Below are 23,910 nucleotides of genomic sequence, written 5' to 3'. Positions count from 1 at the left end.
ACATTTTCTGTATTGTATTTCGAAAGCGCCTTTCATGACCGAACGACGTCCCAAGGTGCTTTACAGCCAATGAAGTATTGTAAAAGTGAAGGCACTGTTGCAATGTGGGGAACGCCGCAGCCAGTTTGCACACAGCAAGATCCCACAAACGGCAATGTGATCATGACCAGATAATCTGGTTTTGTCAGTGACGTTGATGTCGGAATAAATATTGAATGAAGGTTGTAACTGCTTCGTTCCAACGTGCACCTAATTACTGGTGTTGCCCTGTGGACCTGTATGCTGCAAAATCATTTCTCGAGAGTTTACCGTCTGCCACTTCAATGGCCTTGATTATTATCTTGCCCAAAGCAAAGTCACATTTCACTCACCGGTCACTAGTTCCAGAACGGAAACTGCTGCCAGTGGTAGCGTGGCCGAGCGGTCTAAGGCGCTGGATTAAGGCTCCAGTCTCTTCGGAGGCAGTGGGTTCGAATCCCACCGCTGCCAGAATTTGTGGCGTGTAATATTTGCGCCCCTTCACCGCGAGCCATGAAGCAGTCGGCTCCCGCTGTGTTGTGATATGACTATTTTGGTGTGGAAAAGAGGTTGAGCTGAGAACGGTGCCTTCAGTTTGTTGGCAAACCGTTGAAGAGTTTGATGTTGCCACTTGTAAATTGAAGGCCAGTTCAACAGGCCTTTTGACGCTGGCTGCATTTGTGTGGGGAAAAATGTCACGTCAGAGGTGGGATTGCAACCCACGCCCCTAGAAAGGGACCGGAATTCGCCGACCTTTGGTCAGTTAAGGATTAACAGTCTTTGAGTCTGGCGCCTCACTCCACTCGGCCTTCCTGACACTATTGTGCCCTTGGCCGTAAGCATCAGTCTGAGCATTGAAAGGCCTCGGTCCACCAAGGCATCGACTCTGGCAACTTTCACATGCTAATACCTGACTTGTTTGGCTCTGGTGCCTTTTATACTGGCAAAATGTGTTAATGTCGGAAGTAAACATTGCAAGTAATTCCCTGCCTGAGGAACGGAGCAGATTTGAGCAGCCTTTGTGTGGAAGAAATCTCATTCTTTGACAGTGGTGCCCTTTTTCTGAGAACCACCACTGTCTGCAGTGGGATTGAAAGCCACAGTACGAGAAAGCAACGTGGAATTCAGCAACGCGGGAGGATAAAAATGTCATGCTTTGAGTCTGCTGCTTTTTAGTGTGGGAATGGGTTGAAAGGAGAAGTCTGATTTTAAACCCTATCCCCGAGAACAGGGTTAGAATGTGATAAGTTTAGAGAGCAAAACAAGTTGGTCTGTGGGCGGTGCGGTGCCTTTCGCTTATTGGCAAACGCCAATAGCGTTGAGGAGCTTGAGGTGACCACTTGCAAATTTAAAGCCAGTTGAGCAGGCTTTTTGACGCTGGCTGGCATTTGTCTGGATAAAAAGTTAATGTCAGAAGTGGGATTCGAACCCACGCCCCTAGAAAGGGACCAGAATACACCAACCTTTGGTAAGGTAAGGATTAACAGTCCTTGAGTCTGGCGCCTTAGACCACTCGGCCATCCTGACAATGGTCGTGCAGCAGCACGCAGGAAAATGTGCTGCAAATTCTGCACACTTACTGAGCAGCCTCACAATTCTTCCTCCTGTGCAAACACACAACGCACACATTCTTACGACAGGACTTAACAGGCAGCGCCAGTCATTAAGTTCATCATCCCTGCAATGCAACCAACATTCAAACACAGGTATTTCTCGCAACAGCTCGCATTTTGTCAGCTATCGGGTAACATTTTCTGTATTGTATTTCGAAAGCGCCTTTCATGACCGAACGACGTCCCAAGGTGCTTTACAGCCAATGAAGTATTGTAAAAGTGAAGGCACTGTTGCAATGTGGGGAACGCCGCAGCCAGTTTGCACACAGCAAGATCCCACAAACGGCAATGTGATCATGACCAGATAATCTGGTTTTGTCAGTGACGTTGATGTCGGAATAAATATTGAATGAAGGTTGTAACTGCTTCGTTCCAACGTGCACCTAATTACTGGTGTTGCCCTGTGGACCTGTATGCTGCAAAATCATTTCTCGAGAGTTTACCGTCTGCCACTTCAATGGCCTTGATTATTATCTTGCCCAAAGCAAAGTCACATTTCACTCACCGGTCACTAGTTCCAGAACGGAAACTGCTGCCAGTGGTAGCGTGGCCGAGCGGTCTAAGGCGCTGGATTAAGGCTCCAGTCTCTTCGGAGGCAGTGGGTTCGAATCCCACCGCTGCCAGAATTTGTGGCGTGTAATATTTGCGCCCCTTCACCGCGAGCCATGAAGCAGTCGGCTCCCGCTGTGTTGTGATATGACTATTTTGGTGTGGAAAAGAGGTTGAGCTGAGAACGGTGCCTTCAGTTTGTTGGCAAACCGTTGAAGAGTTTGATGTTGCCACTTGTAAATTGAAGGCCAGTTCAACAGGCCTTTTGACGCTGGCTGCATTTGTGTGGGGAAAAATGTCACGTCAGAGGTGGGATTGCAACCCACGCCCCTAGAAAGGGACCGGAATTCGCCGACCTTTGGTCAGTTAAGGATTAACAGTCTTTGAGTCTGGCGCCTCACTCCACTCGGCCTTCCTGACACTATTGTGCCCTTGGCCGTAAGCATCAGTCTGAGCATTGAAAGGCCTCGGTCCACCAAGGCATCGACTCTGGCAACTTTCACATGCTAATACCTGACTTGTTTGGCTCTGGTGCCTTTTATACTGGCAAAATGTGTTAATGTCGGAAGTAAACATTGCAAGTAATTCCCTGCCTGAGGAACGGAGCAGATTTGAGCAGCCTTTGTGTGGAAGAAATCTCATTCTTTGACAGTGGTGCCCTTTTTCTGAGAACCACCACTGTCTGCAGTGGGATTGAAAGCCACAGTACGAGAAAGCAACGTGGAATTCAGCAACGCGGGAGGATAAAAATGTCATGCTTTGAGTCTGCTGCTTTTTAGTGTGGGAATGGGTTGAAAGGAGAAGTCTGATTTTAAACCCTATCCCCGAGAACAGGGTTAGAATGTGATAAGTTTAGAGAGCAAAACAAGTTGGTCTGTGGGCGGTGCGGTGCCTTTCGCTTATTGGCAAACGCCAATAGCGTTGAGGAGCTTGAGGTGACCACTTGCAAATTTAAAGCCAGTTGAGCAGGCTTTTTGACGCTGGCTGGCATTTGTCTGGATAAAAAGTTAATGTCAGAAGTGGGATTCGAACCCACGCCCCTAGAAAGGGACCAGAATACACCAACCTTTGGTAAGGTAAGGATTAACAGTCCTTGAGTCTGGCGCCTTAGACCACTCGGCCATCCTGACAATGGTCGTGCAGCAGCACGCAGGAAAATGTGCTGCAAATTCTGCACACTTACTGAGCAGCCTCACAATTCTTCCTCCTGTGCAAACACACAACGCACACATTCTTACGACAGGACTTAACAGGCAGCGCCAGTCATTAAGTTCATCATCCCTGCAATGCAACCAACATTCAAACACAGGTATTTCTCGCAACAGCTCGCATTTTGTCAGCTATCGGGTAACATTTTCTGTATTGTATTTCGAAAGCGCCTTTCATGACCGAACGACGTCCCAAGGCGCTTTACAGCCAATGAAGTATTGTAAAAGTGAAGGCACTGTTGCAATGTGGGGAACGCCGCAGCCAGTTTGCACACAGCAAGATCCCACAAACGGCAATGTGATCATGACCAGATAATCTGGTTTTGTCAGTGACGTTGATGTCGGAATAAATATTGAATGAAGGTTGTAACTGCTTCGTTCCAACGTGCACCTAATTACTGGTGTTGCCCTGTGGACCTGTATGCTGCAAAATCATTTCTCGAGAGTTTACCGTCTGCCACTTCAATGGCCTTGATTATTATCTTGCCCAAAGCAAAGTCACATTTCACTCACCGGTCACTAGTTCCAGAACGGAAACTGCTGCCAGTGGTAGCGTGGCCGAGCGGTCTAAGGCGCTGGATTAAGGCTCCAGTCTCTTCGGAGGCAGTGGGTTCGAATCCCACCGCTGCCAGAATTTGTGGCGTGTAATATTTGCGCCCCTTCACCGCGAGCCATGAAGCAGTCGGCTCCCGCTGTGTTGTGATATGACTATTTTGGTGTGGAAAAGAGGTTGAGCTGAGAACGGTGCCTTCAGTTTGTTGGCAAACCGTTGAAGAGTTTGATGTTGCCACTTGTAAATTGAAGGCCAGTTCAACAGGCCTTTTGACGCTGGCTGCATTTGTGTGGGGAAAAATGTCACGTCAGAGGTGGGATTGCAACCCACGCCCCTAGAAAGGGACCGGAATTCGCCGACCTTTGGTCAGTTAAGGATTAACAGTCTTTGAGTCTGGCGCCTCACTCCACTCGGCCTTCCTGACACTATTGTGCCCTTGGCCGTAAGCATCAGTCTGAGCATTGAAAGGCCTCGGTCCACCAAGGCATCGACTCTGGCAACTTTCACATGCTAATACCTGACTTGTTTGGCTCTGGTGCCTTTTATACTGGCAAAATGTGTTAATGTCGGAAGTAAACATTGCAAGTAATTCCCTGCCTGAGGAACGGAGCAGATTTGAGCAGCCTTTGTGTGGAAGAAATCTCATTCTTTGACAGTGGTGCCCTTTTTCTGAGAACCACCACTGTCTGCAGTGGGATTGAAAGCCACAGTACGAGAAAGCAACGTGGAATTCAGCAACGCGGGAGGATAAAAATGTCATGCTTTGAGTCTGCTGCTTTTTAGTGTGGGAATGGGTTGAAAGGAGAAGTCTGATTTTAAACCCTATCCCCGAGAACAGGGTTAGAATGTGATAAGTTTAGAGAGCAAAACAAGTTGGTCTGTGGGCGGTGCGGTGCCTTTCGCTTATTGGCAAACGCCAATAGCGTTGAGGAGCTTGAGGTGACCACTTGCAAATTTAAAGCCAGTTGAGCAGGCTTTTTGACGCTGGCTGGCATTTGTCTGGATAAAAAGTTAATGTCAGAAGTGGGATTCGAACCCACGCCCCTAGAAAGGGACCAGAATACACCAACCTTTGGTAAGGTAAGGATTAACAGTCCTTGAGTCTGGCGCCTTAGACCACTCGGCCATCCTGACAATGGTCGTGCAGCAGCACGCAGGAAAATGTGCTGCAAATTCTGCACACTTACTGAGCAGCCTCACAATTCTTCCTCCTGTGCAAACACACAACGCACACATTCTTACGACAGGACTTAACAGGCAGCGCCAGTCATTAAGTTCATCATCCCTGCAATGCAACCAACATTCAAACACAGGTATTTCTCGCAACAGCTCGCATTTTGTCAGCTATCGGGTAACATTTTCTGTATTGTATTTCGAAAGCGCCTTTCATGACCGAACGACGTCCCAAGGCGCTTTACAGCCAATGAAGTATTGTAAAAGTGAAGGCACTGTTGCAATGTGGGGAACGCCGCAGCCAGTTTGCACACAGCAAGATCCCACAAACGGCAATGTGATCATGACCAGATAATCTGGTTTTGTCAGTGACGTTGATGTCGGAATAAATATTGAATGAAGGTTGTAACTGCTTCGTTCCAACGTGCACCTAATTACTGGTGTTGCCCTGTGGACCTGTATGCTGCAAAATCATTTCTCGAGAGTTTACCGTCTGCCACTTCAATGGCCTTGATTATTATCTTGCCCAAAGCAAAGTCACATTTCACTCACCGGTCACTAGTTCCAGAACGGAAACTGCTGCCAGTGGTAGCGTGGCCGAGCGGTCTAAGGCGCTGGATTAAGGCTCCAGTCTCTTCGGAGGCAGTGGGTTCGAATCCCACCGCTGCCAGAATTTGTGGCGTGTAATATTTGCGCCCCTTCACCGCGAGCCATGAAGCAGTCGGCTCCCGCTGTGTTGTGATATGACTATTTTGGTGTGGAAAAGAGGTTGAGCTGAGAACGGTGCCTTCAGTTTGTTGGCAAACCGTTGAAGAGTTTGATGTTGCCACTTGTAAATTGAAGGCCAGTTCAACAGGCCTTTTGACGCTGGCTGCATTTGTGTGGGGAAAAATGTCACGTCAGAGGTGGGATTGCAACCCACGCCCCTAGAAAGGGACCGGAATTCGCCGACCTTTGGTCAGTTAAGGATTAACAGTCTTTGAGTCTGGCGCCTCACTCCACTCGGCCTTCCTGACACTATTGTGCCCTTGGCCGTAAGCATCAGTCTGAGCATTGAAAGGCCTCGGTCCACCAAGGCATCGACTCTGGCAACTTTCACATGCTAATACCTGACTTGTTTGGCTCTGGTGCCTTTTATACTGGCAAAATGTGTTAATGTCGGAAGTAAACATTGCAAGTAATTCCCTGCCTGAGGAACGGAGCAGATTTGAGCAGCCTTTGTGTGGAAGAAATCTCATTCTTTGACAGTGGTGCCCTTTTTCTGAGAACCACCACTGTCTGCAGTGGGATTGAAAGCCACAGTACGAGAAAGCAACGTGGAATTCAGCAACGCGGGAGGATAAAAATGTCATGCTTTGAGTCTGCTGCTTTTTAGTGTGGGAATGGGTTGAAAGGAGAAGTCTGATTTTAAACCCTATCCCCGAGAACAGGGTTAGAATGTGATAAGTTTAGAGAGCAAAACAAGTTGGTCTGTGGGCGGTGCGGTGCCTTTCGCTTATTGGCAAACGCCAATAGCGTTGAGGAGCTTGAGGTGACCACTTGCAAATTTAAAGCCAGTTGAGCAGGCTTTTTGACGCTGGCTGGCATTTGTCTGGATAAAAAGTTAATGTCAGAAGTGGGATTCGAACCCACGCCCCTAGAAAGGGACCAGAATACACCAACCTTTGGTAAGGTAAGGATTAACAGTCCTTGAGTCTGGCGCCTTAGACCACTCGGCCATCCTGACAATGGTCGTGCAGCAGCACGCAGGAAAATGTGCTGCAAATTCTGCACACTTACTGAGCAGCCTCACAATTCTTCCTCCTGTGCAAACACACAACGCACACATTCTTACGACAGGACTTAACAGGCAGCGCCAGTCATTAAGTTCATCATCCCTGCAATGCAACCAACATTCAAACACAGGTATTTCTCGCAACAGCTCGCATTTTGTCAGCTATCGGGTAACATTTTCTGTATTGTATTTCGAAAGCGCCTTTCATGACCGAACGACGTCCCAAGGTGCTTTACAGCCAATGAAGTATTGTAAAAGTGAAGGCACTGTTGCAATGTGGGGAACGCCGCAGCCAGTTTGCACACAGCAAGATCCCACAAACGGCAATGTGATCATGACCAGATAATCTGGTTTTGTCAGTGACGTTGATGTCGGAATAAATATTGAATGAAGGTTGTAACTGCTTCGTTCCAACGTGCACCTAATTACTGGTGTTGCCCTGTGGACCTGTATGCTGCAAAATCATTTCTCGAGAGTTTACCGTCTGCCACTTCAATGGCCTTGATTATTATCTTGCCCAAAGCAAAGTCACATTTCACTCACCGGTCACTAGTTCCAGAACGGAAACTGCTGCCAGTGGTAGCGTGGCCGAGCGGTCTAAGGCGCTGGATTAAGGCTCCAGTCTCTTCGGAGGCAGTGGGTTCGAATCCCACCGCTGCCAGAATTTGTGGCGTGTAATATTTGCGCCCCTTCACCGCGAGCCATGAAGCAGTCGGCTCCCGCTGTGTTGTGATATGACTATTTTGGTGTGGAAAAGAGGTTGAGCTGAGAACGGTGCCTTCAGTTTGTTGGCAAACCGTTGAAGAGTTTGATGTTGCCACTTGTAAATTGAAGGCCAGTTCAACAGGCCTTTTGACGCTGGCTGCATTTGTGTGGGGAAAAATGTCACGTCAGAGGTGGGATTGCAACCCACGCCCCTAGAAAGGGACCGGAATTCGCCGACCTTTGGTCAGTTAAGGATTAACAGTCTTTGAGTCTGGCGCCTCACTCCACTCGGCCTTCCTGACACTATTGTGCCCTTGGCCGTAAGCATCAGTCTGAGCATTGAAAGGCCTCGGTCCACCAAGGCATCGACTCTGGCAACTTTCACATGCTAATACCTGACTTGTTTGGCTCTGGTGCCTTTTATACTGGCAAAATGTGTTAATGTCGGAAGTAAACATTGCAAGTAATTCCCTGCCTGAGGAACGGAGCAGATTTGAGCAGCCTTTGTGTGGAAGAAATCTCATTCTTTGACAGTGGTGCCCTTTTTCTGAGAACCACCACTGTCTGCAGTGGGATTGAAAGCCACAGTACGAGAAAGCAACGTGGAATTCAGCAACGCGGGAGGATAAAAATGTCATGCTTTGAGTCTGCTGCTTTTTAGTGTGGGAATGGGTTGAAAGGAGAAGTCTGATTTTAAACCCTATCCCCGAGAACAGGGTTAGAATGTGATAAGTTTAGAGAGCAAAACAAGTTGGTCTGTGGGCGGTGCGGTGCCTTTCGCTTATTGGCAAACGCCAATAGCGTTGAGGAGCTTGAGGTGACCACTTGCAAATTTAAAGCCAGTTGAGCAGGCTTTTTGACGCTGGCTGGCATTTGTCTGGATAAAAAGTTAATGTCAGAAGTGGGATTCGAACCCACGCCCCTAGAAAGGGACCAGAATACACCAACCTTTGGTAAGGTAAGGATTAACAGTCCTTGAGTCTGGCGCCTTAGACCACTCGGCCATCCTGACAATGGTCGTGCAGCAGCACGCAGGAAAATGTGCTGCAAATTCTGCACACTTACTGAGCAGCCTCACAATTCTTCCTCCTGTGCAAACACACAACGCACACATTCTTACGACAGGACTTAACAGGCAGCGCCAGTCATTAAGTTCATCATCCCTGCAATGCAACCAACATTCAAACACAGGTATTTCTCGCAACAGCTCGCATTTTGTCAGCTATCGGGTAACATTTTCTGTATTGTATTTCGAAAGCGCCTTTCATGACCGAACGACGTCCCAAGGCGCTTTACAGCCAATGAAGTATTGTAAAAGTGAAGGCACTGTTGCAATGTGGGGAACGCCGCAGCCAGTTTGCACACAGCAAGATCCCACAAACGGCAATGTGATCATGACCAGATAATCTGGTTTTGTCAGTGACGTTGATGTCGGAATAAATATTGAATGAAGGTTGTAACTGCTTCGTTCCAACGTGCACCTAATTACTGGTGTTGCCCTGTGGACCTGTATGCTGCAAAATCATTTCTCGAGAGTTTACCGTCTGCCACTTCAATGGCCTTGATTATTATCTTGCCCAAAGCAAAGTCACATTTCACTCACCGGTCACTAGTTCCAGAACGGAAACTGCTGCCAGTGGTAGCGTGGCCGAGCGGTCTAAGGCGCTGGATTAAGGCTCCAGTCTCTTCGGAGGCAGTGGGTTCGAATCCCACCGCTGCCAGAATTTGTGGCGTGTAATATTTGCGCCCCTTCACCGCGAGCCATGAAGCAGTCGGCTCCCGCTGTGTTGTGATATGACTATTTTGGTGTGGAAAAGAGGTTGAGCTGAGAACGGTGCCTTCAGTTTGTTGGCAAACCGTTGAAGAGTTTGATGTTGCCACTTGTAAATTGAAGGCCAGTTCAACAGGCCTTTTGACGCTGGCTGCATTTGTGTGGGGAAAAATGTCACGTCAGAGGTGGGATTGCAACCCACGCCCCTAGAAAGGGACCGGAATTCGCCGACCTTTGGTCAGTTAAGGATTAACAGTCTTTGAGTCTGGCGCCTCACTCCACTCGGCCTTCCTGACACTATTGTGCCCTTGGCCGTAAGCATCAGTCTGAGCATTGAAAGGCCTCGGTCCACCAAGGCATCGACTCTGGCAACTTTCACATGCTAATACCTGACTTGTTTGGCTCTGGTGCCTTTTATACTGGCAAAATGTGTTAATGTCGGAAGTAAACATTGCAAGTAATTCCCTGCCTGAGGAACGGAGCAGATTTGAGCAGCCTTTGTGTGGAAGAAATCTCATTCTTTGACAGTGGTGCCCTTTTTCTGAGAACCACCACTGTCTGCAGTGGGATTGAAAGCCACAGTACGAGAAAGCAACGTGGAATTCAGCAACGCGGGAGGATAAAAATGTCATGCTTTGAGTCTGCTGCTTTTTAGTGTGGGAATGGGTTGAAAGGAGAAGTCTGATTTTAAACCCTATCCCCGAGAACAGGGTTAGAATGTGATAAGTTTAGAGAGCAAAACAAGTTGGTCTGTGGGCGGTGCGGTGCCTTTCGCTTATTGGCAAACGCCAATAGCGTTGAGGAGCTTGAGGTGACCACTTGCAAATTTAAAGCCAGTTGAGCAGGCTTTTTGACGCTGGCTGGCATTTGTCTGGATAAAAAGTTAATGTCAGAAGTGGGATTCGAACCCACGCCCCTAGAAAGGGACCAGAATACACCAACCTTTGGTAAGGTAAGGATTAACAGTCCTTGAGTCTGGCGCCTTAGACCACTCGGCCATCCTGACAATGGTCGTGCAGCAGCACGCAGGAAAATGTGCTGCAAATTCTGCACACTTACTGAGCAGCCTCACAATTCTTCCTCCTGTGCAAACACACAACGCACACATTCTTACGACAGGACTTAACAGGCAGCGCCAGTCATTAAGTTCATCATCCCTGCAATGCAACCAACATTCAAACACAGGTATTTCTCGCAACAGCTCGCATTTTGTCAGCTATCGGGTAACATTTTCTGTATTGTATTTCGAAAGCGCCTTTCATGACCGAACGACGTCCCAAGGCGCTTTACAGCCAATGAAGTATTGTAAAAGTGAAGGCACTGTTGCAATGTGGGGAACGCCGCAGCCAGTTTGCACACAGCAAGATCCCACAAACGGCAATGTGATCATGACCAGATAATCTGGTTTTGTCAGTGACGTTGATGTCGGAATAAATATTGAATGAAGGTTGTAACTGCTTCGTTCCAACGTGCACCTAATTACTGGTGTTGCCCTGTGGACCTGTATGCTGCAAAATCATTTCTCGAGAGTTTACCGTCTGCCACTTCAATGGCCTTGATTATTATCTTGCCCAAAGCAAAGTCACATTTCACTCACCGGTCACTAGTTCCAGAACGGAAACTGCTGCCAGTGGTAGCGTGGCCGAGCGGTCTAAGGCGCTGGATTAAGGCTCCAGTCTCTTCGGAGGCAGTGGGTTCGAATCCCACCGCTGCCAGAATTTGTGGCGTGTAATATTTGCGCCCCTTCACCGCGAGCCATGAAGCAGTCGGCTCCCGCTGTGTTGTGATATGACTATTTTGGTGTGGAAAAGAGGTTGAGCTGAGAACGGTGCCTTCAGTTTGTTGGCAAACCGTTGAAGAGTTTGATGTTGCCACTTGTAAATTGAAGGCCAGTTCAACAGGCCTTTTGACGCTGGCTGCATTTGTGTGGGGAAAAATGTCACGTCAGAGGTGGGATTGCAACCCACGCCCCTAGAAAGGGACCGGAATTCGCCGACCTTTGGTCAGTTAAGGATTAACAGTCTTTGAGTCTGGCGCCTCACTCCACTCGGCCTTCCTGACACTATTGTGCCCTTGGCCGTAAGCATCAGTCTGAGCATTGAAAGGCCTCGGTCCACCAAGGCATCGACTCTGGCAACTTTCACATGCTAATACCTGACTTGTTTGGCTCTGGTGCCTTTTATACTGGCAAAATGTGTTAATGTCGGAAGTAAACATTGCAAGTAATTCCCTGCCTGAGGAACGGAGCAGATTTGAGCAGCCTTTGTGTGGAAGAAATCTCATTCTTTGACAGTGGTGCCCTTTTTCTGAGAACCACCACTGTCTGCAGTGGGATTGAAAGCCACAGTACGAGAAAGCAACGTGGAATTCAGCAACGCGGGAGGATAAAAATGTCATGCTTTGAGTCTGCTGCTTTTTAGTGTGGGAATGGGTTGAAAGGAGAAGTCTGATTTTAAACCCTATCCCCGAGAACAGGGTTAGAATGTGATAAGTTTAGAGAGCAAAACAAGTTGGTCTGTGGGCGGTGCGGTGCCTTTCGCTTATTGGCAAACGCCAATAGCGTTGAGGAGCTTGAGGTGACCACTTGCAAATTTAAAGCCAGTTGAGCAGGCTTTTTGACGCTGGCTGGCATTTGTCTGGATAAAAAGTTAATGTCAGAAGTGGGATTCGAACCCACGCCCCTAGAAAGGGACCAGAATACACCAACCTTTGGTAAGGTAAGGATTAACAGTCCTTGAGTCTGGCGCCTTAGACCACTCGGCCATCCTGACAATGGTCGTGCAGCAGCACGCAGGAAAATGTGCTGCAAATTCTGCACACTTACTGAGCAGCCTCACAATTCTTCCTCCTGTGCAAACACACAACGCACACATTCTTACGACAGGACTTAACAGGCAGCGCCAGTCATTAAGTTCATCATCCCTGCAATGCAACCAACATTCAAACACAGGTATTTCTCGCAACAGCTCGCATTTTGTCAGCTATCGGGTAACATTTTCTGTATTGTATTTCGAAAGCGCCTTTCATGACAGAACGACGTCCCAAGGCGCTTCACAGCCAATGAAGTATTGTAAAAGTGAAGGCACTGTTGCAATGTGGGGAACGCCGCAGCCAGTTTGCACACAGCAAGATCCCACAAACGGCAATGTGATCATGACCAGATAATCTGGTTTTGTCAGTGACGTTGATGTCGGAATAAATATTGAATGAAGGTTGTAACTGCTTCGTTCCAACGTGCACCTAATTACTGGTGTTGCCCTGTGGACCTGTATGCTGCAAAATCATTTCTCGAGAGTTTACCGTCTGCCACTTCAATGGCCTTGATTATTATCTTGCCCAAAGCAAAGTCACATTTCACTCACCGGTCACTAGTTCCAGAACGGAAACTGCTGCCAGTGGTAGCGTGGCCGAGCGGTCTAAGGCGCTGGATTAAGGCTCCAGTCTCTTCGGAGGCAGTGGGTTCGAATCCCACCGCTGCCAGAATTTGTGGCGTGTAATATTTGCGCCCCTTCACCGCGAGCCATGAAGCAGTCGGCTCCCGCTGTGTTGTGATATGACTATTTTGGTGTGGAAAAGAGGTTGAGCTGAGAACGGTGCCTTCAGTTTGTTGGCAAACCGTTGAAGAGTTTGATGTTGCCACTTGTAAATTGAAGGCCAGTTCAACAGGTCTTTTGACGCTGGCTGCATTTGTGTGGGGAAAAATGTCACGTCAGAGGTGGGATTGCAACCCACGCCCCTAGAAAGGGACCGGAATTCGCCGACCTTTGGTCAGTTAAGGATTAACAGTCTTTGAGTCTGGCGCCTCACTCCACTCGGCCTTCCTGACACTATTGTGCCCTTGGCCGTAAGCATCAGTCTGAGCATTGAAAGGCCTCGGTCCACCAAGGCATCGACTCTGGCAACTTTCACATGCTAATACCTGACTTGTTTGGCTCTGGTGCCTTTTATACTGGCAAAATGTGTTAATGTCGGAAGTAAACATTGCAAGTAATTCCCTGCCTGAGGAACGGAGCAGATTTGAGCAGCCTTTGTGTGGAAGAAATCTCATTCTTTGACAGTGGTGCCCTTTTTCTGAGAACCACCACTGTCTGCAGTGGGATTGAAAGCCACAGTACGAGAAAGCAACGTGGAATTCAGCAACGCGGGAGGATAAAAATGTCATGCTTTGAGTCTGCTGCTTTTTAGTGTGGGAATGGGTTGAAAGGAGAAGTCTGATTTTAAACCCTATCCCCGAGAACAGGGTTAGAATGTGATAAGTTTAGAGAGCAAAACAAGTTGGTCTGTGGGCGGTGCGGTGCCTTTCGCTTATTGGCAAACGCCAATAGCGTTGAGGAGCTTGAGGTGACCACTTGCAAATTTAAAGCCAGTTGAGCAGGCTTTTTGACGCTGGCTGGCATTTGTCTGGATAAAAAGTTAATGTCAGAAGTGGGATTCGAACCCACGCCCCTAGAAAGGGACCAGAATACACCAACCTTTGGTAAGGTAAGGATTAACAGTCCTTGAGTCTGGCGCCTTAGACCACTCGGCCATCCTGACAATGGTCGTGCAGCAGCTGCAGGAAAATGTGCTGCAAATTCTGCACACTTACTGAGCAGCCTCACAATTCTTCCTCCTGTGCAAACACACAACGCACACATTCTTACGACAGGACTTAACAGGCAGCGCCAGTCATTAAGTTCATCATCCCTGCAATGCAACCAACATTCAAACACAGGTATTTCTCGCAACAGCTCGCATTTTGTCAGCTATCGGGTAACATTTTCTGTATTGTATTTCGAAAGCGCCTTTCATGACCGAACGACGTCCCAAGGCGCTTCACAGCCAATGAAGTATTGTAAAAGTGAAGGCACTGTTGCAATGTGGGGAACGCCGCAGCCAGTTTGCACACAGCAAGATCCCACAAACGGCAATGTGATCATGACCAGATAATCTGGTTTTGTCAGTGACGTTGATGTCGGAATAAATATTGAATGAAGGTTGTAACTGCTTCGTTCCAACGTGCACCTAATTACTGGTGTTGCCCTGTGGACCTGTATGCTGCAAAATCATTTCTCGAGAGTTTACCGTCTGCCACTTCAATGGCCTTGATTATTATCTTGCCCAAAGCAAAGTCACATTTCACTCACCGGTCACTAGTTCCAGAACGGAAACTGCTGCCAGTGGTAGCGTGGCCGAGCGGTCTAAGGCGCTGGATTAAGGCTCCAGTCTCTTCGGAGGCAGTGGGTTCGAATCCCACCGCTGCCAGAATTTGTGGCGTGTAATATTTGCGCCCCTTCACCGCGAGCCATGAAGCAGTCGGCTCCCGCTGTGTTGTGATATGACTATTTTGGTGTGGAAAAGAGGTTGAGCGGAGAACGGTGCCTTCAGTTTGTTGGCAAACCGTTGAAGAGTTTGATGTTGCCACTTGTAAATTGAAGGCCAGTTCAACAGGCCTTTTGACGCTGGCTGCATTTGTGTGGGGAAAAATGTCACGTCAGAGGTGGGATTGCAACCCACGCCCCTAGAAAGGGACCGGAATTCGCCGACCTTTGGTCAGTTAAGGATTAACAGTCTTTGAGTCTGGCGCCTCACTCCACTCGGCCTTCCTGACACTATTGTGCCCTTGGCCGTAAGCATCAGTCTGAGCATTGAAAGGCCTCGGTCCACCAAGGCATCGACTCTGGCAACTTTCACATGCTAATACCTGACTTGTTTGGCTCTGGTGCCTTTTATACTGGCAAAATGTGTTAATGTCGGAAGTAAACATTGCAAGTAATTCCCTGCCTGAGGAACGGAGCAGATTTGAGCAGCCTTTGTGTGGAAGAAATCTCATTCTTTGACAGTGGTGCCCTTTTTCTGAGAACCACCACTGTCTGCAGTGGGATTGAAAGCCACAGTACGAGAAAGCAACGTGGAATTCAGCAACGCGGGAGGATAAAAATGTCATGCTTTGAGTCTGCTGCTTTTTAGTGTGGGAATGGGTTGAAAGGAGAAGTCTGATTTTAAACCCTATCCCCGAGAACAGGGTTAGAATGTGATAAGTTTAGAGAGCAAAACAAGTTGGTCTGTGGGCGGTGCGGTGCCTTTCGCTTATTGGCAAACGCCAATAGCGTTGAGGAGCTTGAGGTGACCACTTGCAAATTTAAAGCCAGTTGAGCAGGCTTTTTGACGCTGGCTGGCATTTGTCTGGATAAAAAGTTAATGTCAGAAGTGGGATTCGAACCCACGCCCCTAGAAAGGGACCAGAATACACCAACCTTTGGTAAGGTAAGGATTAACAGTCCTTGAGTCTGGCGCCTTAGACCACTCGGCCATCCTGACAATGGTCGTGCAGCAGCTGCAGGAAAATGTGCTGCAAATTCTGCACACTTACTGAGCAGCCTCACAATTCTTCCTCCTGTGCAAACACACAACGCACACATTCTTACGACAGGACTTAACAGGCAGCGCCAGTCATTAAGTTCATCATCCCTGCAATGCAACCAACATTCAAACACAGGTATTTCTCGCAACAGCTCGCATTTTGTCAGCTATCGGGTAACATTTTCTGTATTGTATTTCGAAAGCGCCTTTCATGACCGAACGACGTCCCAAGGCGCTTTACAGCCAATGAAGTATTGTAAAAGTGAAGGCACTGTTGCAATGTGGGGAACGCCGCAGCCAGTTTGCACACAGCAAGATCCCACAAACGGCAATGTGATCATGACCAGATAATCTGGTTTTGTCAGTGACGTTGATGTCGGAATAAATATTGAATGAAGGTTGTAACTGCTTCGTTCCAACGTGCACCTAATTACTGGTGTTGCCCTGTGGACCTGTATGCTGCAAAATCATTTCTCGAGAGTTTACCGTCTGCCACTTCAATGGCCTTGATTATTATCTTGCCCAAAGCAAAGTCACATTTCACTCACCGGTCACTAGTTCCAGAACGGAAACTGCTGCCAGTGGTAGCGTGGCCGAGCGGTCTAAGGCGCTGGATTAAGGCTCCAGTCTCTTCGGAGGCAGTGGGTTCGAATCCCACCGCTGCCAGAATTTGTGGCGTGTAATATTTGCGCCCCTTCACCGCGAGCCATGAAGCAGTCGGCTCCCGCTGTGTTGTGATATGACTATTTTGGTGTGGAAAAGAGGTTGAGCGGAGAACGGTGCCTTCAGTTTGTTGGCAAACCGTTGAAGAGTTTGATGTTGCCACTTGTAAATTGAAGGCCAGTTCAACAGGCCTTTTGACGCTGGCTGCATTTGTGTGGGGAAAAATGTCACGTCAGAGGTGGGATTGCAACCCACGCCCCTAGAAAGGGACCGGAATTCGCCGACCTTTGGTCAGTTAAGGATTAACAGTCTTTGAGTCTGGCGCCTCACTCCACTCGGCCTTCCTGACACTATTGTGCCCTTGGCCGTAAGCATCAGTCTGAGCATTGAAAGGCCTCGGTCCACCAAGGCATCGACTCTGGCAACTTTCACATGCTAATACCTGACTTGTTTGGCTCTGGTGCCTTTTATACTGGCAAAATGTGTTAATGTCGGAAGTAAACATTGCAAGTAATTCCCTGCCTGAGGAACGGAGCAGATTTGAGCAGCCTTTGTGTGGAAGAAATCTCATTCTTTGACAGTGGTGCCCTTTTTCTGAGAACCACCACTGTCTGCAGTGGGATTGAAAGCCACAGTACGAGAAAGCAACGTGGAATTCAGCAACGCGGGAGGATAAAAATGTCATGCTTTGAGTCTGCTGCTTTTTAGTGTGGGAATGGGTTGAAAGGAGAAGTCTGATTTTAAACCCTATCCCCGAGAACAGGGTTAGAATGTGATAAGTTTAGAGAGCAAAACAAGTTGGTCTGTGGGCGGTGCGGTGCCTTTCGCTTATTGGCAAACGCCAATAGCGTTGAGGAGCTTGAGGTGACCACTTGCAAATTTAAAGCCAGTTGAGCAGGCTTTTTGACGCTGGCTGGCATTTGTCTGGATAAAAAGTTAATGTCAGAAGTGGGATTCGAACCCACGCCCCTAGAAAGGGACCAGAATACACCAACCTTTGGTAAGGTAAGGATTAACAGTCCTTGAGTCTGGCGCCTTAGACCACTCGGCCATCCTGACAATGGTCGTGCAGCAGCACGCAGGAAAATGTGCTGCAAATTCTGCACACTTACTGAGCAGCCTCACAATTCTTCCTCCTGTGCAAACACACAACGCACACATTCTTACGACAGGACTTAACAGGCAGCGCCAGTCATTAAGTTCATCATCCCTGCAATGCAACCAACATTCAAACACAGGTATTTCTCGCAACAGCTCGCATTTTGTCAGCTATCGGGTAACATTTTCTGTATTGTATTTCGAAAGCGCCTTTCATGACCGAACGACGTCCCAAGGCGCTTTACAGCCAATGAAGTATTGTAAAAGTGAAGGCACTGTTGCAATGTGGGGAACGCCGCAGCCAGTTTGCACACAGCAAGATCCCACAAACGGCAATGTGATCATGACCAGATAATCTGGTTTTGTCAGTGACGTTGATGTAGGAATAAATATTGAATGAAGGTTGTAACTGCTTTGTTCCAACGTGCACCTAATTACTGGTGTTGCCCTGTGGACCTGTATGCTGCAAAATCATTTCTCGAGAGTTTACCGTCTGCCACTTCAATGGCCTTGATTATTATCTTGCCCAAAGCAAAGTCACATTTCACTCACCGGTCACTAGTTCCAGAACGGAAACTGCTGCCAGTGGTAGCGTGGCCGAGCGGTCTAAGGCGCTGGATTAAGGCTCCAGTCTCTTCGGAGGCAGTGGGTTCGAATCCCACCGCTGCCAGAATTTGTGGCGTGTAATATTTGCGCCCCTTCACCGCGAGCCATGAAGCAGTCGGCTCCCGCTGTGTTGTGATATGACTATTTTGGTGTGGAAAAGAGGTTGAGCTGAGAACGGTGCCTTCAGTTTGTTGGCAAACCGTTGAAGAGTTTGATGTTGCCACTTGTAAATTGAAGGCCAGTTCAACAGGCCTTTTGACGCTGGCTGCATTTGTGTGGGGAAAAATGTCACGTCAGAGGTGGGATTGCAACCCACGCCCCTAGAAAGGGACCAGAATACACCAACCTTTGGTCAGTTAAGGATTAACAGTCCTTGAGTCTGGCGCCTTAGACCACTCGGCCATCCTGACAATGGTCGTGCAGCAGCTGCAGGAAAATGTGCTGCAAATTCTGCACACTTACTGAGCAGCCTCACAATTCTTCCTCCTGTGCAAACACACAACGCACACATTCTTACGACAGGACTTAACAGGCAGCGCCAGTCATTAAGTTCATCATCCCTGCAATGCAACCAACATTCAAACACAGGTATTTCTCGCAACAGCTCGCATTTTGTCAGCTATCGGGTAACATTTTCTGTATTGTATTTCGAAAGCGCCTTTCATGACCGAACGACGTCCCAAGGCGCTTCACAGCCAATGAAGTATTGTAAAAGTGAAGGCACTGTTGCAATGTGGGGAACGCCGCAGCCAGTTTGCACACAGCAAGATCCCACAAACGGCAATGTGATCATGACCAGATAATCTGGTTTTGTCAGTGACGTTGATGTCGGAATAAATATTGAATGAAGGTTGTAACTGCTTCGTTCCAACGTGCACCTAATTACTGGTGTTGCCCTGTGGACCTGTATGCTGCAAAATCATTTCTCGAGAGTTTACCGTCTGCCACTTCAATGGCCTTGATTATTATCTTGCCCAAAGCAAAGTCACATTTCACTCACCGGTCACTAGTTCCAGAACGGAAACTGCTGCCAGTGGTAGCGTGGCCGAGCGGTCTAAGGCGCTGGATTAAGGCTCCAGTCTCTTCGGAGGCAGTGGGTTCGAATCCCACCGCTGCCAGAATTTGTGGCGTGTAATATTTGCGCCCCTTCACCGCGAGCCATGAAGCAGTCGGCTCCCGCTGTGTTGTGATATGACTATTTTGGTGTGGAAAAGAGGTTGAGCTGAGAACGGTGCCTTCAGTTTGTTGGCAAACCGTTGAAGAGTTTGATGTTGCCACTTGTAAATTGAAGGCCAGTTCAACAGGCCTTTTGACGCTGGCTGCATTTGTGTGGGGAAAAATGTCACGTCAGAGGTGGGATTGCAACCCACGCCCCTAGAAAGGGACCGGAATTCGCCGACCTTTGGTCAGTTAAGGATTAACAGTCTTTGAGTCTGGCGCCTCACTCCACTCGGCCTTCCTGACACTATTGTGCCCTTGGCCGTAAGCATCAGTCTGAGCATTGAAAGGCCTCGGTCCACCAAGGCATCGACTCTGGCAACTTTCACATGCTAATACCTGACTTGTTTGGCTCTGGTGCCTTTTATACTGGCAAAATGTGTTAATGTCGGAAGTAAACATTGCAAGTAATTCCCTGCCTGAGGAACGGAGCAGATTTGAGCAGCCTTTGTGTGGAAGAAATCTCATTCTTTGACAGTGGTGCCCTTTTTCTGAGAACCACCACTGTCTGCAGTGGGATTGAAAGCCACAGTACGAGAAAGCAACGTGGAATTCAGCAACGCGGGAGGATAAAAATGTCATGCTTTGAGTCTGCTGCTTTTTAGTGTGGGAATGGGTTGAAAGGAGAAGTCTGATTTTAAACCCTATCCCCGAGAACAGGGTTAGAATGTGATAAGTTTAGAGAGCAAAACAAGTTGGTCTGTGGGCGGTGCGGTGCCTTTCGCTTATTGGCAAACGCCAATAGCGTTGAGGAGCTTGAGGTGACCACTTGCAAATTTAAAGCCAGTTGAGCAGGCTTTTTGACGCTGGCTGGCATTTGTCTGGATAAAAAGTTAATGTCAGAAGTGGGATTCGAACCCACGCCCCTAGAAAGGGACCAGAATACACCAACCTTTGGTAAGGTAAGGATTAACAGTCCTTGAGTCTGGCGCCTTAGACCACTCGGCCATCCTGACAATGGTCGTGCAGCAGCTGCAGGAAAATGTGCTGCAAATTCTGCACACTTACTGAGCAGCCTCACAATTCTTCCTCCTGTGCAAACACACAACGCACACATTCTTACGACAGGACTTAACAGGCAGCGCCAGTCATTAAGTTCATCATCCCTGCAATGCAACCAACATTCAAACACAGGTATTTCTCGCAACAGCTCGCATTTTGTCAGCTATCGGGTAACATTTTCTGTATTGTATTTCGAAAGCGCCTTTCATGACCGAACGACGTCCCAAGGCGCTTCACAGCCAATGAAGTATTGTAAAAGTGAAGGCACTGTTGCAATGTGGGGAACGCCGCAGCCAGTTTGCACACAGCAAGATCCCACAAACGGCAATGTGATCATGACCAGATAATCTGGTTTTGTCAGTGACGTTGATGTCGGAATAAATATTGAATGAAGGTTGTAACTGCTTCGTTCCAACGTGCACCTAATTACTGGTGTTGCCCTGTGGACCTGTATGCTGCAAAATCATTTCTCGAGAGTTTACCGTCTGCCACTTCAATGGCCTTGATTATTATCTTGCCCAAAGCAAAGTCACATTTCACTCACCGGTCACTAGTTCCAGAACGGAAACTGCTGCCAGTGGTAGCGTGGCCGAGCGGTCTAAGGCGCTGGATTAAGGCTCCAGTCTCTTCGGAGGCAGTGGGTTCGAATCCCACCGCTGCCAGAATTTGTGGCGTGTAATATTTGCGCCCCTTCACCGCGAGCCATGAAGCAGTCGGCTCCCGCTGTGTTGTGATATGACTATTTTGGTGTGGAAAAGAGGTTGAGCTGAGAACGGTGCCTTCAGTTTGTTGGCAAACCGTTGAAGAGTTTGATGTTGCCACTTGTAAATTGAAGGCCAGTTCAACAGGCCTTTTGACGCTGGCTGCATTTGTGTGGGGAAAAATGTCACGTCAGAGGTGGGATTGCAACCCACGCCCCTAGAAAGGGACCGGAATTCGCCGACCTTTGGTCAGTTAAGGATTAACAGTCTTTGAGTCTGGCGCCTCACTCCACTCGGCCTTCCTGACACTATTGTGCCCTTGGCCGTAAGCATCAGTCTGAGCATTGAAAGGCCTCGGTCCACCAAGGCATCGACTCTGGCAACTTTCACATGCTAATACCTGACTTGTTTGGCTCTGGTGCCTTTTATACTGGCAAAATGTGTTAATGTCGGAAGTAAACATTGCAAGTAATTCCCTGCCTGAGGAACGGAGCAGATTTGAGCAGCCTTTGTGTGGAAGAAATCTCATTCTTTGACAGTGGTGCCCTTTTTCTGAGAACCACCACTGTCTGCAGTGGGATTGAAAGCCACAGTACGAGAAAGCAACGTGGAATTCAGCAACGCGGGAGGATAAAAATGTCATGCTTTGAGTCTGCTGCTTTTTAGTGTGGGAATGGGTTGAAAGGAGAAGTCTGATTTTAAACCCTATCCCCGAGAACAGGGTTAGAATGTGATAAGTTTAGAGAGCAAAACAAGTTGGTCTGTGGGCGGTGCGGTGCCTTTCGCTTATTGGCAAACGCCAATAGCGTTGAGGAGCTTGAGGTGACCACTTGCAAATTTAAAGCCAGTTGAGCAGGCTTTTTGACGCTGGCTGGCATTTGTCTGGATAAAAAGTTAATGTCAGAAGTGGGATTCGAACCCACGCCCCTAGAAAGGGACCAGAATACACCAACCTTTGGTAAGGTAAGGATTAACAGTCCTTGAGTCTGGCGCCTTAGACCACTCGGCCATCCTGACAATGGTCGTGCAGCAGCTGCAGGAAAATGTGCTGCAAATTCTGCACACTTACTGAGCAGCCTCACAATTCTTCCTCCTGTGCAAACACACAACGCACACATTCTTACGACAGGACTTAACAGGCAGCGCCAGTCATTAAGTTCATCATCCCTGCAATGCAACCAACATTCAAACACAGGTATTTCTCGCAACAGCTCGCATTTTGTCAGCTATCGGGTAACATTTTCTGTATTGTATTTCGAAAGCGCCTTTCATGACCGAACGACGTCCCAAGGCGCTTCACAGCCAATGAAGTATTGTAAAAGTGAAGGCACTGTTGCAATGTGGGGAACGCCGCAGCCAGTTTGCACACAGCAAGATCCCACAAACGGCAATGTGATCATGACCAGATAATCTGGTTTTGTCAGTGACGTTGATGTCGGAATAAATATTGAATGAAGGTTGTAACTGCTTCGTTCCAACGTGCACCTAATTACTGGTGTTGCCCTGTGGACCTGTATGCTGCAAAATCATTTCTCGAGAGTTTACCGTCTGCCACTTCAATGGCCTTGATTATTATCTTGCCCAAAGCAAAGTCACATTTCACTCACCGGTCACTAGTTCCAGAACGGAAACTGCTGCCAGTGGTAGCGTGGCCGAGCGGTCTAAGGCGCTGGATTAAGTCTCCAGTCTCTTCGGAGGCGTGGGTTCGAATCCCACCGCTGCCAGAATTTGTGGCGCGTAATATTTGCGCCCCTTCACCGCGAGCCATGAAGCAGTCGGCTCCCGCTGTGTTGTGATATGACTATTTTGGTGTGGAAAAGAGGTTGAGCTGAGAACGGTGCCTTCAGTTTGTTGGCAAACCGTTGAAGAGTTTGATGTTGCCACTTGTAAATTGAAGGCCAGTTCAACAGGCCTTTTGACGCTGGCTGCATTTGTGTGGGGAAAAATGTCACGTCAGAGGTGGGATTGCAACCCACGCCCCTAGAAAGGGACCGGAATTCGCCGACCTTTGGTCAGTTAAGGATTAACAGTCTTTGAGTCTGGCGCCTCACTCCACTCGGCCTTCCTGACACTATTGTGCCCTTGGCCGTAAGCATCAGTCTGAGCATTGAAAGGCCTCGGTCCACCAAGGCATCGACTCTGGCAACTTTCACATGCTAATACCTGACTTGTTTGGCTCTGGTGCCTTTTATACTGGCAAAATGTGTTAATGTCGGAAGTAAACATTGCAAGTAATTCCCTGCCTGAGGAACGGAGCAGATTTGAGCAGCCTTTGTGTGGAAGAAATCTCATTCTTTGACAGTGGTGCCCTTTTTCTGAGAACCACCACTGTCTGCAGTGGGATTGAAAGCCACAGTACGAGAAAGCAACGTGGAATTCAGCAACGCGGGAGGATAAAAATGTCATGCTTTGAGTCTGCTGCTTTTTAGTGTGGGAATGGGTTGAAAGGAGAAGTCTGATTTTAAACCCTATCCCCGAGAACAGGGTTAGAATGTGATAAGTTTAGAGAGCAAAACAAGTTGGTCTGTGGGCGGTGCGGTGCCTTTCGCTTATTGGCAAACGCCAATAGCGTTGAGGAGCTTGAGGTGACCACTTGCAAATTTAAAGCCAGTTGAGCAGGCTTTTTGACGCTGGCTGGCATTTGTCTGGATAAAAAGTTAATGTCAGAAGTGGGATTCGAACCCACGCCCCTAGAAAGGGACCAGAATACACCAACCTTTGGTAAGGTAAGGATTAACAGTCCTTGAGTCTGGCGCCTTAGACCACTCGGCCATCCTGACAATGGTCGTGCAACAGCTGCAGGAAAATGTGCTGCAAATTCTGCACACTTACTGAGCAGCCTCACAATTCTTCCTCCTGTGCAAACACACAACGCACACATTCTTACGACAGGACTTAACAGGCAGCGCCAGTCAT

At 48.2% G+C, this 23,910-nt stretch overlaps 27 non-coding genes across 27 annotated transcripts; 14 read left to right on the top strand and 13 right to left on the bottom strand.

Moving 5' to 3' along the window:
- Positions 1 to 406: 406 nt before the first annotated feature.
- trnal-aag (transfer RNA leucine (anticodon AAG)) lies at positions 407 to 489 on the top strand. Its single transcript has one exon. It is a non-coding gene; the product is annotated as a tRNA-Leu (tRNA).
- Positions 490 to 1,426: 937 nt separating this feature from the next.
- Positions 1,427 to 1,545, bottom strand: trnal-caa (transfer RNA leucine (anticodon CAA)). Its single transcript has 2 exons — positions 1,508 to 1,545; positions 1,427 to 1,472 (listed from the first exon to the last, which is right to left on the bottom strand). It is a non-coding gene; the product is annotated as a tRNA-Leu (tRNA).
- A 626-nt stretch (positions 1,546 to 2,171) lies between these two features.
- trnal-aag (transfer RNA leucine (anticodon AAG)) lies at positions 2,172 to 2,254 on the top strand. The gene has a single exon. It is a non-coding gene; the product is annotated as a tRNA-Leu (tRNA).
- Positions 2,255 to 3,191: 937 nt separating this feature from the next.
- trnal-caa (transfer RNA leucine (anticodon CAA)) lies at positions 3,192 to 3,310 on the bottom strand. The gene is made up of 2 exons: positions 3,273 to 3,310; positions 3,192 to 3,237 (listed from the first exon to the last, which is right to left on the bottom strand). It is a non-coding gene; the product is annotated as a tRNA-Leu (tRNA).
- Positions 3,311 to 3,936: 626 nt separating this feature from the next.
- On the top strand, positions 3,937 to 4,019 carry trnal-aag (transfer RNA leucine (anticodon AAG)). Its single transcript has one exon. It is a non-coding gene; the product is annotated as a tRNA-Leu (tRNA).
- A 937-nt stretch (positions 4,020 to 4,956) lies between these two features.
- On the bottom strand, positions 4,957 to 5,075 carry trnal-caa (transfer RNA leucine (anticodon CAA)). Its single transcript has 2 exons — positions 5,038 to 5,075; positions 4,957 to 5,002 (listed from the first exon to the last, which is right to left on the bottom strand). It is a non-coding gene; the product is annotated as a tRNA-Leu (tRNA).
- Positions 5,076 to 5,701: 626 nt separating this feature from the next.
- trnal-aag (transfer RNA leucine (anticodon AAG)) lies at positions 5,702 to 5,784 on the top strand. Its single transcript has one exon. It is a non-coding gene; the product is annotated as a tRNA-Leu (tRNA).
- A 937-nt stretch (positions 5,785 to 6,721) lies between these two features.
- trnal-caa (transfer RNA leucine (anticodon CAA)) lies at positions 6,722 to 6,840 on the bottom strand. Its single transcript has 2 exons — positions 6,803 to 6,840; positions 6,722 to 6,767 (listed from the first exon to the last, which is right to left on the bottom strand). It is a non-coding gene; the product is annotated as a tRNA-Leu (tRNA).
- A 626-nt stretch (positions 6,841 to 7,466) lies between these two features.
- trnal-aag (transfer RNA leucine (anticodon AAG)) lies at positions 7,467 to 7,549 on the top strand. The gene has a single exon. It is a non-coding gene; the product is annotated as a tRNA-Leu (tRNA).
- A 937-nt stretch (positions 7,550 to 8,486) lies between these two features.
- On the bottom strand, positions 8,487 to 8,605 carry trnal-caa (transfer RNA leucine (anticodon CAA)). Its single transcript has 2 exons — positions 8,568 to 8,605; positions 8,487 to 8,532 (listed from the first exon to the last, which is right to left on the bottom strand). It is a non-coding gene; the product is annotated as a tRNA-Leu (tRNA).
- Positions 8,606 to 9,231: 626 nt separating this feature from the next.
- Positions 9,232 to 9,314, top strand: trnal-aag (transfer RNA leucine (anticodon AAG)). The gene has a single exon. It is a non-coding gene; the product is annotated as a tRNA-Leu (tRNA).
- Positions 9,315 to 10,251: 937 nt separating this feature from the next.
- Positions 10,252 to 10,370, bottom strand: trnal-caa (transfer RNA leucine (anticodon CAA)). Its single transcript has 2 exons — positions 10,333 to 10,370; positions 10,252 to 10,297 (listed from the first exon to the last, which is right to left on the bottom strand). It is a non-coding gene; the product is annotated as a tRNA-Leu (tRNA).
- Positions 10,371 to 10,996: 626 nt separating this feature from the next.
- Positions 10,997 to 11,079, top strand: trnal-aag (transfer RNA leucine (anticodon AAG)). The gene has a single exon. It is a non-coding gene; the product is annotated as a tRNA-Leu (tRNA).
- Positions 11,080 to 12,016: 937 nt separating this feature from the next.
- On the bottom strand, positions 12,017 to 12,135 carry trnal-caa (transfer RNA leucine (anticodon CAA)). The gene is made up of 2 exons: positions 12,098 to 12,135; positions 12,017 to 12,062 (listed from the first exon to the last, which is right to left on the bottom strand). It is a non-coding gene; the product is annotated as a tRNA-Leu (tRNA).
- A 626-nt stretch (positions 12,136 to 12,761) lies between these two features.
- trnal-aag (transfer RNA leucine (anticodon AAG)) lies at positions 12,762 to 12,844 on the top strand. Its single transcript has one exon. It is a non-coding gene; the product is annotated as a tRNA-Leu (tRNA).
- Positions 12,845 to 13,781: 937 nt separating this feature from the next.
- trnal-caa (transfer RNA leucine (anticodon CAA)) lies at positions 13,782 to 13,900 on the bottom strand. The gene is made up of 2 exons: positions 13,863 to 13,900; positions 13,782 to 13,827 (listed from the first exon to the last, which is right to left on the bottom strand). It is a non-coding gene; the product is annotated as a tRNA-Leu (tRNA).
- Positions 13,901 to 14,525: 625 nt separating this feature from the next.
- On the top strand, positions 14,526 to 14,608 carry trnal-aag (transfer RNA leucine (anticodon AAG)). The gene has a single exon. It is a non-coding gene; the product is annotated as a tRNA-Leu (tRNA).
- A 937-nt stretch (positions 14,609 to 15,545) lies between these two features.
- trnal-caa (transfer RNA leucine (anticodon CAA)) lies at positions 15,546 to 15,664 on the bottom strand. Its single transcript has 2 exons — positions 15,627 to 15,664; positions 15,546 to 15,591 (listed from the first exon to the last, which is right to left on the bottom strand). It is a non-coding gene; the product is annotated as a tRNA-Leu (tRNA).
- Positions 15,665 to 16,289: 625 nt separating this feature from the next.
- trnal-aag (transfer RNA leucine (anticodon AAG)) lies at positions 16,290 to 16,372 on the top strand. Its single transcript has one exon. It is a non-coding gene; the product is annotated as a tRNA-Leu (tRNA).
- Positions 16,373 to 17,309: 937 nt separating this feature from the next.
- trnal-caa (transfer RNA leucine (anticodon CAA)) lies at positions 17,310 to 17,428 on the bottom strand. Its single transcript has 2 exons — positions 17,391 to 17,428; positions 17,310 to 17,355 (listed from the first exon to the last, which is right to left on the bottom strand). It is a non-coding gene; the product is annotated as a tRNA-Leu (tRNA).
- A 626-nt stretch (positions 17,429 to 18,054) lies between these two features.
- trnal-aag (transfer RNA leucine (anticodon AAG)) lies at positions 18,055 to 18,137 on the top strand. The gene has a single exon. It is a non-coding gene; the product is annotated as a tRNA-Leu (tRNA).
- Positions 18,138 to 19,108: 971 nt separating this feature from the next.
- trnal-aag (transfer RNA leucine (anticodon AAG)) lies at positions 19,109 to 19,191 on the top strand. Its single transcript has one exon. It is a non-coding gene; the product is annotated as a tRNA-Leu (tRNA).
- Positions 19,192 to 20,128: 937 nt separating this feature from the next.
- Positions 20,129 to 20,247, bottom strand: trnal-caa (transfer RNA leucine (anticodon CAA)). The gene is made up of 2 exons: positions 20,210 to 20,247; positions 20,129 to 20,174 (listed from the first exon to the last, which is right to left on the bottom strand). It is a non-coding gene; the product is annotated as a tRNA-Leu (tRNA).
- Positions 20,248 to 20,872: 625 nt separating this feature from the next.
- On the top strand, positions 20,873 to 20,955 carry trnal-aag (transfer RNA leucine (anticodon AAG)). Its single transcript has one exon. It is a non-coding gene; the product is annotated as a tRNA-Leu (tRNA).
- Positions 20,956 to 21,892: 937 nt separating this feature from the next.
- Positions 21,893 to 22,011, bottom strand: trnal-caa (transfer RNA leucine (anticodon CAA)). Its single transcript has 2 exons — positions 21,974 to 22,011; positions 21,893 to 21,938 (listed from the first exon to the last, which is right to left on the bottom strand). It is a non-coding gene; the product is annotated as a tRNA-Leu (tRNA).
- A 625-nt stretch (positions 22,012 to 22,636) lies between these two features.
- Positions 22,637 to 22,718, top strand: trnal-aag (transfer RNA leucine (anticodon AAG)). The gene has a single exon. It is a non-coding gene; the product is annotated as a tRNA-Leu (tRNA).
- A 937-nt stretch (positions 22,719 to 23,655) lies between these two features.
- Positions 23,656 to 23,774, bottom strand: trnal-caa (transfer RNA leucine (anticodon CAA)). Its single transcript has 2 exons — positions 23,737 to 23,774; positions 23,656 to 23,701 (listed from the first exon to the last, which is right to left on the bottom strand). It is a non-coding gene; the product is annotated as a tRNA-Leu (tRNA).
- Between the last annotated feature and the right edge of the window lie 136 nt (positions 23,775 to 23,910).

The sequence above is a fragment of the Pristiophorus japonicus genome, chromosome 8 (assembly GCF_044704955.1).
Source record: "Pristiophorus japonicus isolate sPriJap1 chromosome 8, sPriJap1.hap1, whole genome shotgun sequence".
In the NCBI taxonomy this organism is placed as follows: domain Eukaryota; kingdom Metazoa; phylum Chordata; class Chondrichthyes; family Pristiophoridae; genus Pristiophorus; species Pristiophorus japonicus.
This window is presented reverse-complemented; position numbering and strand designations above follow the sequence as displayed.